This window comes from Carassius auratus, unplaced genomic scaffold (genome assembly GCF_003368295.1).
Source record: "Carassius auratus strain Wakin unplaced genomic scaffold, ASM336829v1 scaf_tig00215926, whole genome shotgun sequence".
Lineage (NCBI taxonomy): Eukaryota > Metazoa > Chordata > Actinopteri > Cypriniformes > Cyprinidae > Carassius > Carassius auratus.
The window spans coordinates 229,661-244,334 of NW_020528313.1; positions in this window are offsets into that span (position 1 = coordinate 229,661).

Here is a 14,674-nt window from a genome sequence, read left to right on the forward strand (position 1 = left end):
CCGTGAATTTTGTGAACCGAGAGAGACACCAATGAACTTCTCAGCTGCTCTCACTTGCGTTGCAGAGTCTTTCAGCAGGACGCGTTGCAGGCGCCATACCACACAGTGATGCAGCTCGACAGGATGGTCTCGATGGTGCCTCTGTAGAAGGTGTACATGATCGGGGGTGGGGCTCTGGCTCTTCTCAGTTTGCAGAGGAAGTAGAGACGCTGCTGTGATTTCTTGGCCAGTGCTTCTGTGTTTTCAGTCCAGGAGAGGTCCTCTGTGATGTGCACACCCGGGAACTTGGTGCTGCTCACTCTCTCCACAGTCGCACCATTGATGGTCAGAGGAACATGCTGAGTGTGTGCTCTCCTGAAGTCAACAACAATCTCCTTTGTCTTCTCCACATTCAGAGAGAGTTTGTTGTCTAATGGGACCCACCACAGTCGTGTCATCTGCAAATTTAATAAAGAGGTTGTAGTTTTGTGATGGTATGCAGTCGTGGGTCAGCAGCTTGAAGAGGAGGGGGCTCAGCACACATCCTTGGGGGGTCCCAGTATTTAGTGTGATGGTGCTGGATGTGTTACTGCCGACCCGTACTGCCTGAGGCCTTCCAGTCAGAAAGTCCAACAGACAGTTGCACCGCAAAGTGTTAAGCCTAAGCTGGACCAGTTTGTACTGTAAATGAGCTGTTGAGGGATGATTGTGATGAAAGCTGAACTGAAGTTTATGAACAGCATTCTGACGTATGAGTCCTTTTTGTCTATATGTGTGAGTGCTGAGTGGACTCAGTGACAATGGCATTATCGGTAGACAGGTTGGACCGATATGCAAACTGGAAAGGGTCCAGGGAGGGGGGAGGGCAGACTTGATGTGGTGCATGACTAGCCTTTCAAAGCACTTCATGAGGATGGGAGTAAGTGCAACAGGATGGTAGTCATTGAATCAGGATGGAGATGGCTTCTTCATGACTGGAATTAAGGATGGTAATTTTGAAGCTTGTGGGAACAACAGCCTGACTAAGTGAGATGTTGAAAATGTCTGTGAAGACATCAGTGAGTTCTGCTGCACAGTCTCTCAGTACATGCCCAGGAATTTTGTCTGGACCCGGAGCTTTGCGTGCGTTGATCCTGCTGAAGGATCTCCTCACGCTATCTGGGGTCAGCGTCATCACCTGGTCGCCGGGAGGAGGTGGAGTCTTCTGTGCAGTGGTGCTGTTTTGTTGATTTTGTTGATAAGGTCAGTTAATTCTCAGCACATAGAGACTCTTTCACCTAGATATCACACTATAGAGACTGTGTCTGTTCCCCGAACTAGAAAATACAAAAAACGTCCAAACCAAGTTAAGGTTAACAATTTAATTGAGGTTCAACAAATAAAAAACAAATGCAATATGGATAAACAAATGATAAAGATTGGCTTATTGAATATCAGATCCATTTCTACGAAAACACTTTTTGTAAATAATATGCTAACTGATCATAATATAGATGTGCTCTGTTTGACAGAAACTTGGCTAAAACCTGATGATTACATTATTTTAAATGAGTCCACCCCCCAAGATTATAGTTATAAACACGAGCCGCGTCTAAAAGGCAAAGGGGGAGGAGTTGCTTCAATTTATAACAACGTTTTCAGGATTTCTCAGAGGGCAGGCTTCAAGTATAACTCGTTTGAAGTAATGGTGCTTCATATAACATTATCCAGAGAAACCAATGTAAATGATAAATCCCCTGTTATGTTTGTACTGGCTACTGTATACAGGCCACCAGGGCACCATACAGACTTTATTAAAGAGTTTGGTGATTTTACATCCGAGTTAGTTCTGGCTGCAGATAAAGTCTTAATAGTTGGTGATTTTAATATCCATGTCGATAATGAAAAAGATGCATTGGGATCAGCATTTATAGACATTCTGAACTCTATTGGTGTTAGACAACATGTTTCAGGACCTACTCATTGTCGAAATCATACTCTAGATTTAATACTGTTACATGGAATTGATGTTGATAGTGTTGAAATTATTCAGCCAAGTGATGATATCTCAGATCATTATTTAGTTCTGTGTAAACTTCATATAGCCAAAATTGTAAATTCTACTTCTTGTTACAAGTATCGAAGAACCATCACTTCTACCACAAAAGACTGCTTTTTAAGTTATCTTCCTGATGTATCCGAATTCCTTAGCATATCCAAAACCTCAGAACAACTTGATGATGTAACAGAAACTATGGACTCTCTCTTTTCTAGCACTTTAAATACAGTTGCTCCTTTACGCTTAAGGAAGGTTAAGGAAAACAGTTTGACACCATGGTATAATGAGCATACTCGCACCCTAAAGAGAGCAGCCCGAAAAATAGAGCGCAGCTGGAGGAAAACAAAACTAGAGGTATTTCGTATTGCTTGGAGGGAAAGTAGCATATCCTATAGAAAAGCATTAAAAACTGCTAGATCTGATTACTTTTCTTCTCTTTTAGAAGAAAACAAACATAACCCCAGGTATTTATTCAATACAGTGGCTAAATTAACGAAAAATAAAGCCTCAACAAGTGTTGACATTTCCCAACACCACAACAGTAATGACTTTATGAACTACTTTACTTCTAAAATCGATACTATTAGAGATAAAATTGCAACCATTCAGCCGTCAGCTACCGTATCACATCAGACAGTGCACTATAGACCCCCTGAGGAACAGTTCCACTCATTCTCTACTATAGGAGAGGAAGAATTGTATAAACTTGTTAAATCATCTAAACTTACAACATGTATGTTAGACCCTATACCATCTAAGCTCTTAAAAGAGGTGCTTCCAGAAGTCATAGGTCCTCTTCTGACTATTATTAATTCCTCATTGTCATTAGGATATGTCCCCAAAACCTTCAAACTGGCTGTTATTAAGCCTCTCATAAAAAAGCCACAACTTGACCCCAGAGAACTTGTTAATTATAGACCAATCTCGAATCTCCCTTTTCTGTCCAAGATACTAGAAAAGGTGGTATCCTCACAATTATATTCCTTCTTAGAGAATAATAGTATATGTGAGGATTTCCAGTCAGGATTTAGACCGTATCATAGTACTGAGACTGCTCTCCTTAGAGTTACAAATGATCTGCTCTTATCATCTGATCGTGGGTGTATCTCTCTATTAGTTTTATTGGATCTTAGTGCTGCGTTTGACACAATTGACCACAACATTCTTTTGCATAGACTTGAACACTTTGTTGGCATCAGTGGAAGTGCATTAGCATGGTTTAAATCGTACTTATATGACCGCCATCAGTTCGTAGCAGTGAATGAAGATGTATCATATGGATCACAAGTGCAGTATGGAGTACCTCAAGGCTCAGTACTAGGGCCGCTACTCTTCACGCTTTATATGTTACCCTTGGGAGATATCATCAGGAAACATGGTGTTAGCTTTCACTGTTATGCTGATGATACGCAGCTCTATATTTCCTCGCAGCCTGGTGAAACACACCAATTTGAAAAACTAATGGAATGCATAGTCGATCTAAAAAATTGGATGACGAGTAATTTCTTACTGCTAAATTCAGAAAAAACAGAGGTGTTAATCATAGGGCCTAAAAACTCTGCTTATAATAAACTAGAACACTGTCTAAGACTTGATGGCTGCTCTGTCAATTCTTCGTCATCAGTTAGGAACCTAGGTGTGCTACTTGATCGCAATCTTTCCTTAGAAAGCCACGTTTCTAGCATTTGTAAAACTGCATTTTTCCATCTCAAAAATATATCTAAATTACGGCCTATGCTCTCAATGTCAAATGCAGAAATGTTAATCCATGCATTTATGACTTCAAGGTTAGACTATTGTAATGCTTTATTGGGTGGTTGTTCTGCACGCTTGGTAAACAAACTACAGCTAGTCCAAAATGCAGCAGCAAGAGTTCTTACTAGAACCAGGAAGTATGACCATATTAGCCCGGTCCTGTCCACACTGCACTGGCTCCCTATCAAACATCGTATAGATTTTAAAATATTGCTTATTACTTATAAAGCTCTGAATGGTTTAGCACCTCAGTATTTGAATGAGCTCCTTTTACATTATACTCCTCTACGTCCGCTACGTTCTCAAAACTCAGGCAATTTGATAATACCTAGAATATCAAAATCAACTGCGGGCGGCAGATCCTTTTCCTATTTGGCGCCTAAACTCTGGAATAACCTACCTAACATTGTTCGGGAGGCAGACACACTCTTGCAGTTTAAATCTAGATTAAAGACCCATCTCTTTAACCTGGCATACACATAACATACTAATATGCTTTTAATATCCAAATCCGTTAAAGGATTTTTAGGCTGCATTAATTAGGTAAACCGGAACCGGAAACACTTCACATAACACCGTACTTGCTACATCATTAGAAGAATGGCATCTACGCTAATATTTGTATGTTTCTCTCTTGTTCCGAGGTCACCGTGGCCACGAGATCCAGTCTGTGTCCAAAACAGAGGGTCACTGCAGTCACCCGGATCCAGTACGTATCCAGACCAGATGGTGGATCAGCACCTAGAAAGGACCTCTACATCCCTGAAAGACAGCGGAGACCAGGACAACTAGAGCCCCAGATACAGATCCCCTGTAAAGACCTTGTCTCAGAGGAGCACTAGGACAAGACCACAGGAAACAGATGATTCTTCTGCACAATCTGACTTTGCTGCAGTCTGGAATTGAACTACTGGTTTTCGTCTGGTCAGAGGAGAACTGACCCCCCAACTGAGCCTGGTTTCTCCCAAGGTTTTTTTCTCCATTCTGTCACCGATGGAGTTTCGGTTCCTTGCCGCTGTCGCCTCTGGCTTGCTTAGTTGGGGTCACTTCATCTACAGCGATATCATTGACTTGATTGCAAATAAAAACAGACACTATTTCAACTGAACAGAGATGACATAACTGAATTCAATGATGAACTGCCTTTAACTATCATTTTGCATTATTGAGACACTGTTTTCCAAATGAATGTTGTTCAGTGCTTTGACGCAATGTATTTTGTTTAAAGCACTATATAAATAAAGGTGATTGATTGATTGATTGATTGATTGTTGCTCAAAGATAGGGAAGAAGGTGTTCAGCTCATTCAGCAGAGAGGTGTTGTTGTCACAGGTCTGTGGTGGGGGCTTGTAGACCATAATGGTCTGTATCCCCTGCCACAGGCTCTGAGTGTCTCTGCTGTCACTGAATTGATGGGCTAACTTCCTGGAGTACTGTCTCTTAGCCTCTCTGATGCCGCAGGACAGGTTGGCCCTGGCTGTTCTCAAGCCCACCTCATCTCCTGCTCTGAAGGCAGTGTTCCATGTCTTCAGGAGTCTGTAGACTTCACCTGTCATCCACGGTTTCTGGTTGGCCCAGACAGTGATGTTTTTTTTTTAATTCAGTGATGTCATCATCTCAGTTCAGTTTAAATAGTATCTGTGCAATCATTTGCAATCAAGTCAACGATATTGTTTTAAATGAAGTGTCCCCAACTAAGCAAGCCAGAGGCGACAGTGGCAAGGAACCAAACCTCCATCGGTGACAGAATGGAGAAAAGACATTGGGAGAGACCAGGCTCAGTCGGGGGGCCAGTTCTCATCTGACCAGACAAAACCAGCAGTTCAATGTCAGGTTGCAGCAAAGCCAGATTGGAAGAAGAATCATCTGTTTCCTGTGGTCTTGTCCTGGTGGTCCTCTGAAACAGGGTCTTTACAGGGGATCTGTATCAGTTGGGGCTGTAGTTGTCCTGGTCTCCGCTGTCTTTCAGGGCAGTAGAGGTCCTTTCTAGGTGCTGATCCACCATCTGGTCTGGATACGTACTGGATCCGGGTGACTGCAGTGACCCTCTGATCTGGACACAGACTGGATCTGGTGGCTACGGTGACCTCGGAATAAGAGAGAAACAGACAAATATTAGCGTAGATGCCATTCTTCTACCGATGTAGCAAATACATCGGGTGTTATGGGAAGTGTTCCCGGTTCCGGTTTACCTGAATCATAAGTAATAATTATAATTGATAAGAATTAAATATTAAAATAAAAGGAACAGGAAAACAGACTCGGGGTTACATCATCTGAATACACCACACAATTTTTGTCTGATTGGTACATGTAAAATGTTTTTATATCTTATGTCAACAATTCCACCCCCCCACCCGTAAAGGTCAGCGCAGGGTTGATATGACATGACAATGAGGTGATACAGATAAGCTCAGTTAAAAATAAAGATGCAACTGTGGTTTCTTATCCTACATCCTGTTGAAACATTACTTAATGATAAGAAAATGTACCTTTTATGTGTCAACTGAAGAATATAAATAATATAAATGAGTAATCCTTGAGTACACCAAAAGACTAATATCAAACATAAACCAAACACTACAAAAGTAATTCCATAACATATTGAATACGCAAGACACCTTTATTGCTGTTTAAACACACTTTCAGCATAAGCTCCTATAAGAGCTTACCAAAAAACGCTTGTTTTCAATTTACATATGAAGTCAACAGGCAGAAATGGCATAGTGAATACCCTGGTGCTTTGCTCCTCTGTTTGGCCTTTTTCTGATTTTCCACATACAGAGCAAAACACCTGTTTTGACACTGCAATTATTAGAAGGTAGATAGGATTATAATTAATCTCTGTGTGTCTAACATGGAAATAAACTGTTTGTTCAAAGTGCTTTATACCTGATGCCAGCAAAATGTCTATGGCCAACCTTTTCCAGTAGTGGCACATAATCTCCATGCAAGACAGCACACACATTCAGTACATATACAGGCCACTCTATTGGGTACAACTGTTCAGTTGCATGGTAACACAAATTGCTAATCAGCCAATCACATGGCAGCAACTCAATAGATTTAGGAATCTAGATGAGGTGAAGACGACATGCTGAAGTTCAAACCGAGCATCAGAATGAGGAAGAAAGGGGATTTAAGTGATTTTGAACGTGGAATGGTTGTTGGTGATAGATGGGCTGGTCTGAGTATTTAAAAAAAAAAGGTGGATCTACTAGGATTTTCACGTGAAACCTTCTCTAGAGTTTACAGAGATTGTCCATTGAGCGGCAGCTGTGTGGACGAAAATACACTGTGGTGGTGTAATGGTGAGAGAGATATTTTCTTGGCACACTTTGGGCCCCTTAGTATCAACTGAGCATTGTTTAAATGCCATACCTGATTACTGTTGCTGACCATGTCCATCCCTTTTTGATAACAGTGTACCCATCTTCTGATAATGCACTATGTCACAAAGCTCAAATTATCTCACACTGGTTTATTGAACATGAAAATAAGTTCACTTAACTGTAATGGCCTCCACAGTCACCAGATCACCACATCATTATGTAGCAGCTTGTTTTGTAACCGTGTGAGCATCTTTTAAAATGGTATTGTACTAGAAGTGAAGTTATGGTGTGTCTATGAAGCAGGGATGCTGCAAATGTATGTTTTATGGCCAATACTTGTATTTCAAGACTTCTGATATGTTGAAGAGGGTCACGTAATTAGTTAGCAGCTTGTGTTGTACCCGTGTGAGCCTTCTTTGGAAAGGTATTGAACTGGAAGTGAAGTTATGGTGTGTCTTTGAAGAAACACAGGGATTCAGCAAATGTATGTTTTATGGCCAATACTTGTATTTCAAGACTTCTGATATGTTCTACAAGGTCACATAATTATTTAGCAGCTTGATTTGTAACCGTGTGAGCCTCTTTGAAAGAGATATTGTACTGAAAGTGAAGTTATAGTGTGTCTATGAAGAAACACAAGGAAGCTGAAAATGTATGTTTTATGGCCAATACTTGTATTTCCTGACTTCTGATATGTTGAAGAGGGTCACATAATTATTAAGCAGCTTGTTTTGTAACCGTGTGAACCTCTTTGAAAAAGATATTGTACTGGAAGTGAAGTTATGGTGTGTCTATGAAGCAACACAGGGATGCTACAAATGTATGTTTTATGGCCAATACTTGTATTTCCTGATTCTTCTATGTTGAGGATTGTCACATAATTATTTAGCAGCTTGTTTTGTAACCGTGTGAGCCTTTTTGAAAAAGATATTGTACTGGAAGTGAAGTTATGGTGTGTCTATGAAGCAACACAGGGATGCTACAAATGTATGTTTTATGGCCAATACTTGTATTTCCTGACTTCTGATATGTTGAAGATTGTCACATAATTATTTAGCAGCTTGTGGTGTAACCATGTGAAACTCTTTGGAAAGGTATTGAACTGGAATTGAAGTTACGGTGTGTCTATGAAGAAACAGGTATGCTGCAAATGTATGTTTTATGACCAATACTTGTATTTCAAGAATTTGTAACCGTCTAAGCCTCTTGTAGAAAGTTATTGAACTGGAAGGTGTCTCTCTAAAGGCACAACATGCAGGTGCATCTCAATAATTAGAATGTCGTGGAAAAGTCCATTTATTTCAGTAATTCAACTCAAATTGTTAAACTTGTGTATTAATTACATTTATAAATAAAATAAAAGTAGTTTCAGTCTTTGGATCTTTTAATTGTGATGATTTGGGCTCACATTTTACAAATACCCACCAATTCACTAGCTTTACAAATTAGAATTCTTAATAGGACCAATAACAATAATAATAAATTAGTACAACAAGTATGTTCATTTACTGTACATGTACTCAATATTTGGGAGCGGTTCCTTTTGCTTTAATTTCTGCCTCAGTTCGTTGTGGCATGGAGGTGAATAGTTTGTGGCACTGCTGAGGTGATATGGAAGCCCAGGTTTCTTTGGCAGTGGCCTTCACCTCATCTGCATTGTTTGGTCTTGTTTCATCTCAACAAATTAGAATATGGTGACATGCTAATCAGTTAATCAACTCAAAACACCTGGAAAGGTTTCCTGAGCCTTCAAAATGGTCTCTCAGTTTGGTTCACTAGGATACACAATCATTTTTGGCCCCTGCCTGCACTGCCAAAAGCACCAAAAGTTGGTTAAATGACAATGGTGTTGGTGTGCTTGACTGGCTAGCAAACTCACCAGACCTGAACCATATAGAGAATCTATGGGCTATTGTCAAGATGAAGATGAGAAACAAGATACCAAAAATTGCAAATGAGCTGAAGGCCACTGTCAAAGAAACCTGGGCTTCCATACCACCCCAGCAGTGCCAAAAACTGATCACCTCCATGCCCCGCCAATTGAGGCAGTAATTAAAGCAAAAGGAGCCCCTACCAAGTATTTCAGTACATGTACAGTAAATGAACATACTTTCCAGAAGGCAAACAATTCACTAAAAATGTGTACTTATGAAGTATTCTAATTTAAGATAGTGAATTGGTGGGTTTTTGTTAAATGTGAGCCAAAATCTTCACAATTAAAAGAACCAAAGACTACTTCAGTCTGTCTGCATTGAATTTATTTAATACACGAGTTTCACAATTTGAGTTGAATTACTGAAACAAATGAACTTTTCCACAAAATTCTAATGTATTGTGATGGACCTGTATAATACAGAGATGCTGTAAATGTATCTTTTAGAGAAAACACTTTTACTTTCAAGACTTCTGATATGTTATAGAGGGTCAGATAATTATTTAGCTACTTGTTTTGTAACAGTGTGAGCCTCTTTAATAAAGTTATTGAACTGAAGGGGGTGTCTCTATGAAGAAAAACATACAGTATAATACAGGGACGCTGCAAATGTATCTTTTAGAGCAAATAATTGTACTTTCAGTACTCCTGATATGACGAAGAGGGTCAGATAATTATTTAGCAGCTTGTTTTGTTTTGAGACTCCTTTAAAAAGTTATTGAACTGAAGGTGTGTAAATAGAGAAACTGAATACAGTGATGGTACTGTACTTTTTGAACATCTATATTAAATACTTGTACATTAAAGACTTAATGTATGTAATTGAGAGTCAAATAAATATTTTGCAACTTAGCACTAGGTTCCTTCTTTCAAAAGCTGTTGAAGTGGATTGTGGAAAAGTCATTGTGGAAACCCATAAAAACATTGATGGTACAAATTTAATATATATGTGAAGCACAAATTCTTATAAACCATCTTGAGGAAAGTTTTGCCATAGTTTTAGAAATGTTCATCCAAAATCAACATCGTGTTTGCTGTCATGATTTCTGAGTACTTGTCAATAATCTGATGGATTCAGTACCATGCAAAGTGACATTTCTGCAGGAATGTAAACATCAATCAATGCACATGAATTGTGAGTTTAATGTTAAACAAAGATGTCATAAAACAGAAAAACATAAAAGAGTTCAGCCTTTTTGCATTTTCATTCAACACCTGGAGAACACTGTTTCACTGTTAAGTCTTTATCATACTTAAAATCAGAAAAACAGAGGTGAATAAAACAGCAAGACATGGGCTTTAGTATGTTTTGTAGTGTCCAGACTAGATGTTCCAACTTGCTTCAGAGAAGTTGACCCATGCTTTCAAAACCTATTGAAATAAATCATATCATTGTTAAAACCAACAAATCAACACAGTTCTTATTTATTTGCAGGCAAATAAATAAAAACAGTTGTGTTTTTATTTATTTTTAATAGAAACACGTAATTTGTAGATAGTCCCTCAGATAGGCGATGACGTCACGACACTCCATAGAGGTAAGCGTGTTTATCAGCGTCTTTAAAACGTCGAGTTCGACATAAAAATGTGTTCTGATATGTACTCATCATGGTCGGTAATGATACTTGACCGAAAGTGTCTTTTTCAAGTGCATATTAACAAAGTTATTGAACGCGGAAGTCCGAATGTCTGAATATAAAACCAACTTTACCCAAGTGCAGCGAACACACTCTCGCTGATGCAGGCATGTTTTGGAAAGTTAATTTTTTTTTCTCCTGATTGCGGCAACCCACGCGATCCGGCGTCTTTTCGTCAGCTCCACCTGCTTCCCTTGTTGTTTTTTCCAGGAAGGAAAGCTGAAAAAACGTATTCCGTTGTTCAGTTTCCTCCCTGAACGATCGTGTGACCTGCTATGGCAGTTTTTGATCGAGCAGTACTGCCCAACCATATCGACGTTTATGAAAATCTCGACAGAAAATCCAAACACAGCCTCCAACACACGAATTCAAATACAGCGGTATAGAGCGCGATCCTGCAAATATGGCGGAGGACCCATAATGCAACACGGCGTGACGTCACCTTCACATTCCCTATTCTCTTTTTTGACTGACAGGTGCATTACTACCAAGGGGCAAGGAAGGATTATCGGCAAGATGGCGTACTGAGTAGTCACACTCGCCGAAGGTCTGGTGCTAAAGATACCTCTAAGTGGTAATTGAACTGTGATACCCTCCAAAGGTGACGGTGGTTTTACAAAATGCCAAAGGAACAAAAAAAGAAAGACAAAAACGACAAGAGGCCAAATGAAGAAGAAACGGAGGGGAATTCCCCATCCCTTGCTGAACATGATTACTGCGGGTCAGAGATGGAGACGGAGAATGGCAGCGGAGGAAAGAGGAGTTTTGAGGATACGTCTGATTCTCCACCTCAAACTCCTTCGAAAGGAGAGCACCAGAGGAAATTACCCAAACAGAGTCCAACTGCAACTGATATATTGAATGCCGTTCAAGCTCTTCACATAAGATTCGATCAACAAGATGACAAGATGGCGGATTTAAACAAAAAGCTTACCGAAAACTCTGTGATGATAGCAAGTCTGGCAAAGTCTCTTGAATTTCAAGCTGGGGAAGTACAAGAATGCAAAGGAAAGATAGTCGGTTTGGAGAATGAGGCTCTTCTCCTGCGTAAAGAAGTTGATATGCTGAAAGAGAAAGCGAGAGAGAAGGATCGTTACTCCAGGAGATGGAATTTAAGGATTAAAGGATTGAAGGAGGTCATGGGAGAAGATATTAGAAATGCTGTCGTCAAACTCCTCGGTAGGATCGCTCCCGAATGGGCAGGTGTTATGGAGCACTCGGTGGACACAGTTCATCGGCTTGGAAGACAGGAAGACGGGAGGAATCGTCAGGTGATTGTCCAATTCACCAGACGCCTACATCGTGACGGAATATGGAGAAAGTCCAAGGAATCATCCATCTGTAAAACGGAAGGCATCCGTTTTGCTGAAGACCTGTCCAAGGAAGATCGCCTTGAAAGAGAGAAACTTTGGCCAAAGATTTCTCAGGCCAGAAACGCGGGACAAAAAGCATACTACAGAGGTGCCTACGGTTATATCGACGGCCGTCGCATTCTTGCGGATAACTGAAGAGATTTAAATGTGATAGTTTCACAAAACTGATTATTCTTCGTAAGAATTTTTTTTTTCTCCTTTGGTCTAAAATAGATAAGAGGGTTGGATTGGTTTTAAGAATATAAGTTAGAGGTGTCTTCACCAGTTATTTATGTTTTAAAGAGAAAGCAGTATCTTTCTATTTCTCATTTGTATTCATTTTTACATATTTGTTTGACTTGTTCTACTTGATTTTGTTTTCTCTGAATGTTGAGCACAAGTCTATCCTTCATATCTTTAAATGTAAGAGGTATTAGAGACAATTTAAAAAGAAAAGCATTATTTTTGTTTTGTAAAGGGCTAAAGGCTCATTGCACTTTGTTTCAAGAAACACACTCTGTTGCTGCTGATGCCACGTTTTGGTCAAACCAGTGGGGTGGAAAAATGTTATTCAGCCATGGTACTAATTATTCCGCCGGGGTGGCTATTTGTTTTAATGGATGTCCAGGAAATGTGGTGACTTCTCAGAGTGATGAGTTCGGTCACTGGTTGGCAGTAGTGCTAAATATTGAAGGTTCTTACTTGATTTTGGTTAATGTTTATGGCTATGCTTTACCCTCTCAAAATAAGAACATGCTAGAGAAAATATCTGATGTTTTATTTGAATTAAAGCAGCAATACCATACCAGTAACATCTTATTAGGTGCGGATTTTAATCTAGTGCCCAATGAATGGCTGGATAGAAGTCCTCCCAGACACAATGTTGATCAGTGGAATCCAATAATCTTTGATTTTTTAAATTCTAATAGCTTAATCGACCTGTGGAGGGAAAGGAATTTACAGTCCACTCAATTCTCTTGGATAAAACCAAATGGGAATTATAAGTCCAGAATTGATTTGTGGTTAGGTACTTCAGATATATTTAACTGCAGCTCTGATATTTCTATTTCTACAGCTCCTTTAACTGATCACAGTGTTTTAGTCCTGCAGTTGAGTCCTGAAAACAAACCAACTTTCAAAAAGGATTATTGGAAATTGAATGCAGATCTTTTGAACTGTGACGAATTTGTAAGCACTGTTAAGGGTTTGATTAAAAAGATTTATAATGATGTCAGTATTGGTACATACATGAAAAGATGGGAATATTTAAAATATAAGATCAGAGAATTTGCCATTGCATTTGGTAAACAGAGAATTAAACAACAAAAGGAATACGAGTATAAACTGATCCAAGATATAAATAGCTACTCTATTAAGACTAGTACCACAGAGATGGAAAAAAAAACTTTTTTAAATTTACACTCTCAATTAGACTTATTGTACAAGAAAAAAGCACATGGAGCTTTCATTAGATCCAGAGCTAAGTGGTTGGAGGAAGGAGAGAAAAGTACCTCCTATTTTAGCAATTTAGAAAAAAGAAGGCAGGAAAAAAAATCTATAAATGCTCTAATTATTGACGGTCATGAATGTACAAAAGAAGGGATCATATCAGTAGAAATTTACAAATATTATTCTACATTGTATACCTCGGAGTACTCTGCTACTGACTCTTCTAATTTTTTTAAGTTATTGGAAAGACACATCCCAAAGATTGATTCCATCAGTAAAGATATTTGTGATTCTGACACAACTATCGATAATCTAGATAGGGTGATTAAGAAATTAAAAACTGGTAAAGCTCCCGGTCAGGATGGTTTAACTGCTGCTTTTTACAAATTCTTCTGGGAGGACTTAAGAGACTTTCTATTTAAAGCCATAAACGATGTTATTAATAATGAGATGTTGACATCCACAATGAAACAGGGTCTTATTATTCTTATTCCAAAAGCAGGGAAAGATAAGAGGATTGTAGATAATTTACGTCCAATTACTTTGCTAAACACTGATTATAAAATACTCTCTCATGTTATAGCAGACAGATTAAAGGAGGTTTTACCGCAAGTAATCAGTGAGACACAATCAGGTTTTCTAAAAAATAGATCTATTTTTAACAATATTAGGCTTGTATTGGATCTACTAGATTATAATCACCTCATTAAAGATGACGGAGCTATTCTCTTTTTAGATTTCTACAAAGCGTTTGATACTGTTGAACATCCTTTTATTTTACAAGCTCTGAAATATTTTGGATTTGGCGATAAATTTTTGAAATTAATTTCTACCCTCTATTATGACATCAATAGGTCAATTTCCTTGCCATTTGGGACTACACAACGTTTTATGATTAAAAGAGGTATTCGTCAAGGATGCCCCACATCACCGCTACTCTTCATTATAGTTGCTGAGCTTTTGGCAATTTTCTTAAAACATAATCAAAATATAAAACCTTTGACTGTGATGGGAACTTCTTTGATCATTAGTCAGCTAGCAGACGACACCACTCTTTTCCTAAAAGACATTTCACAAATTCCTCCTGCCTTGTTTGAGATTTCACTATTCTCAAAAGCCTCGGGTTTGAATCTGAATAAAAATAAATGTGAAGTTTTAACTATTCATGACCAGTCACAAGTGGTTGTAGCTAATATTCC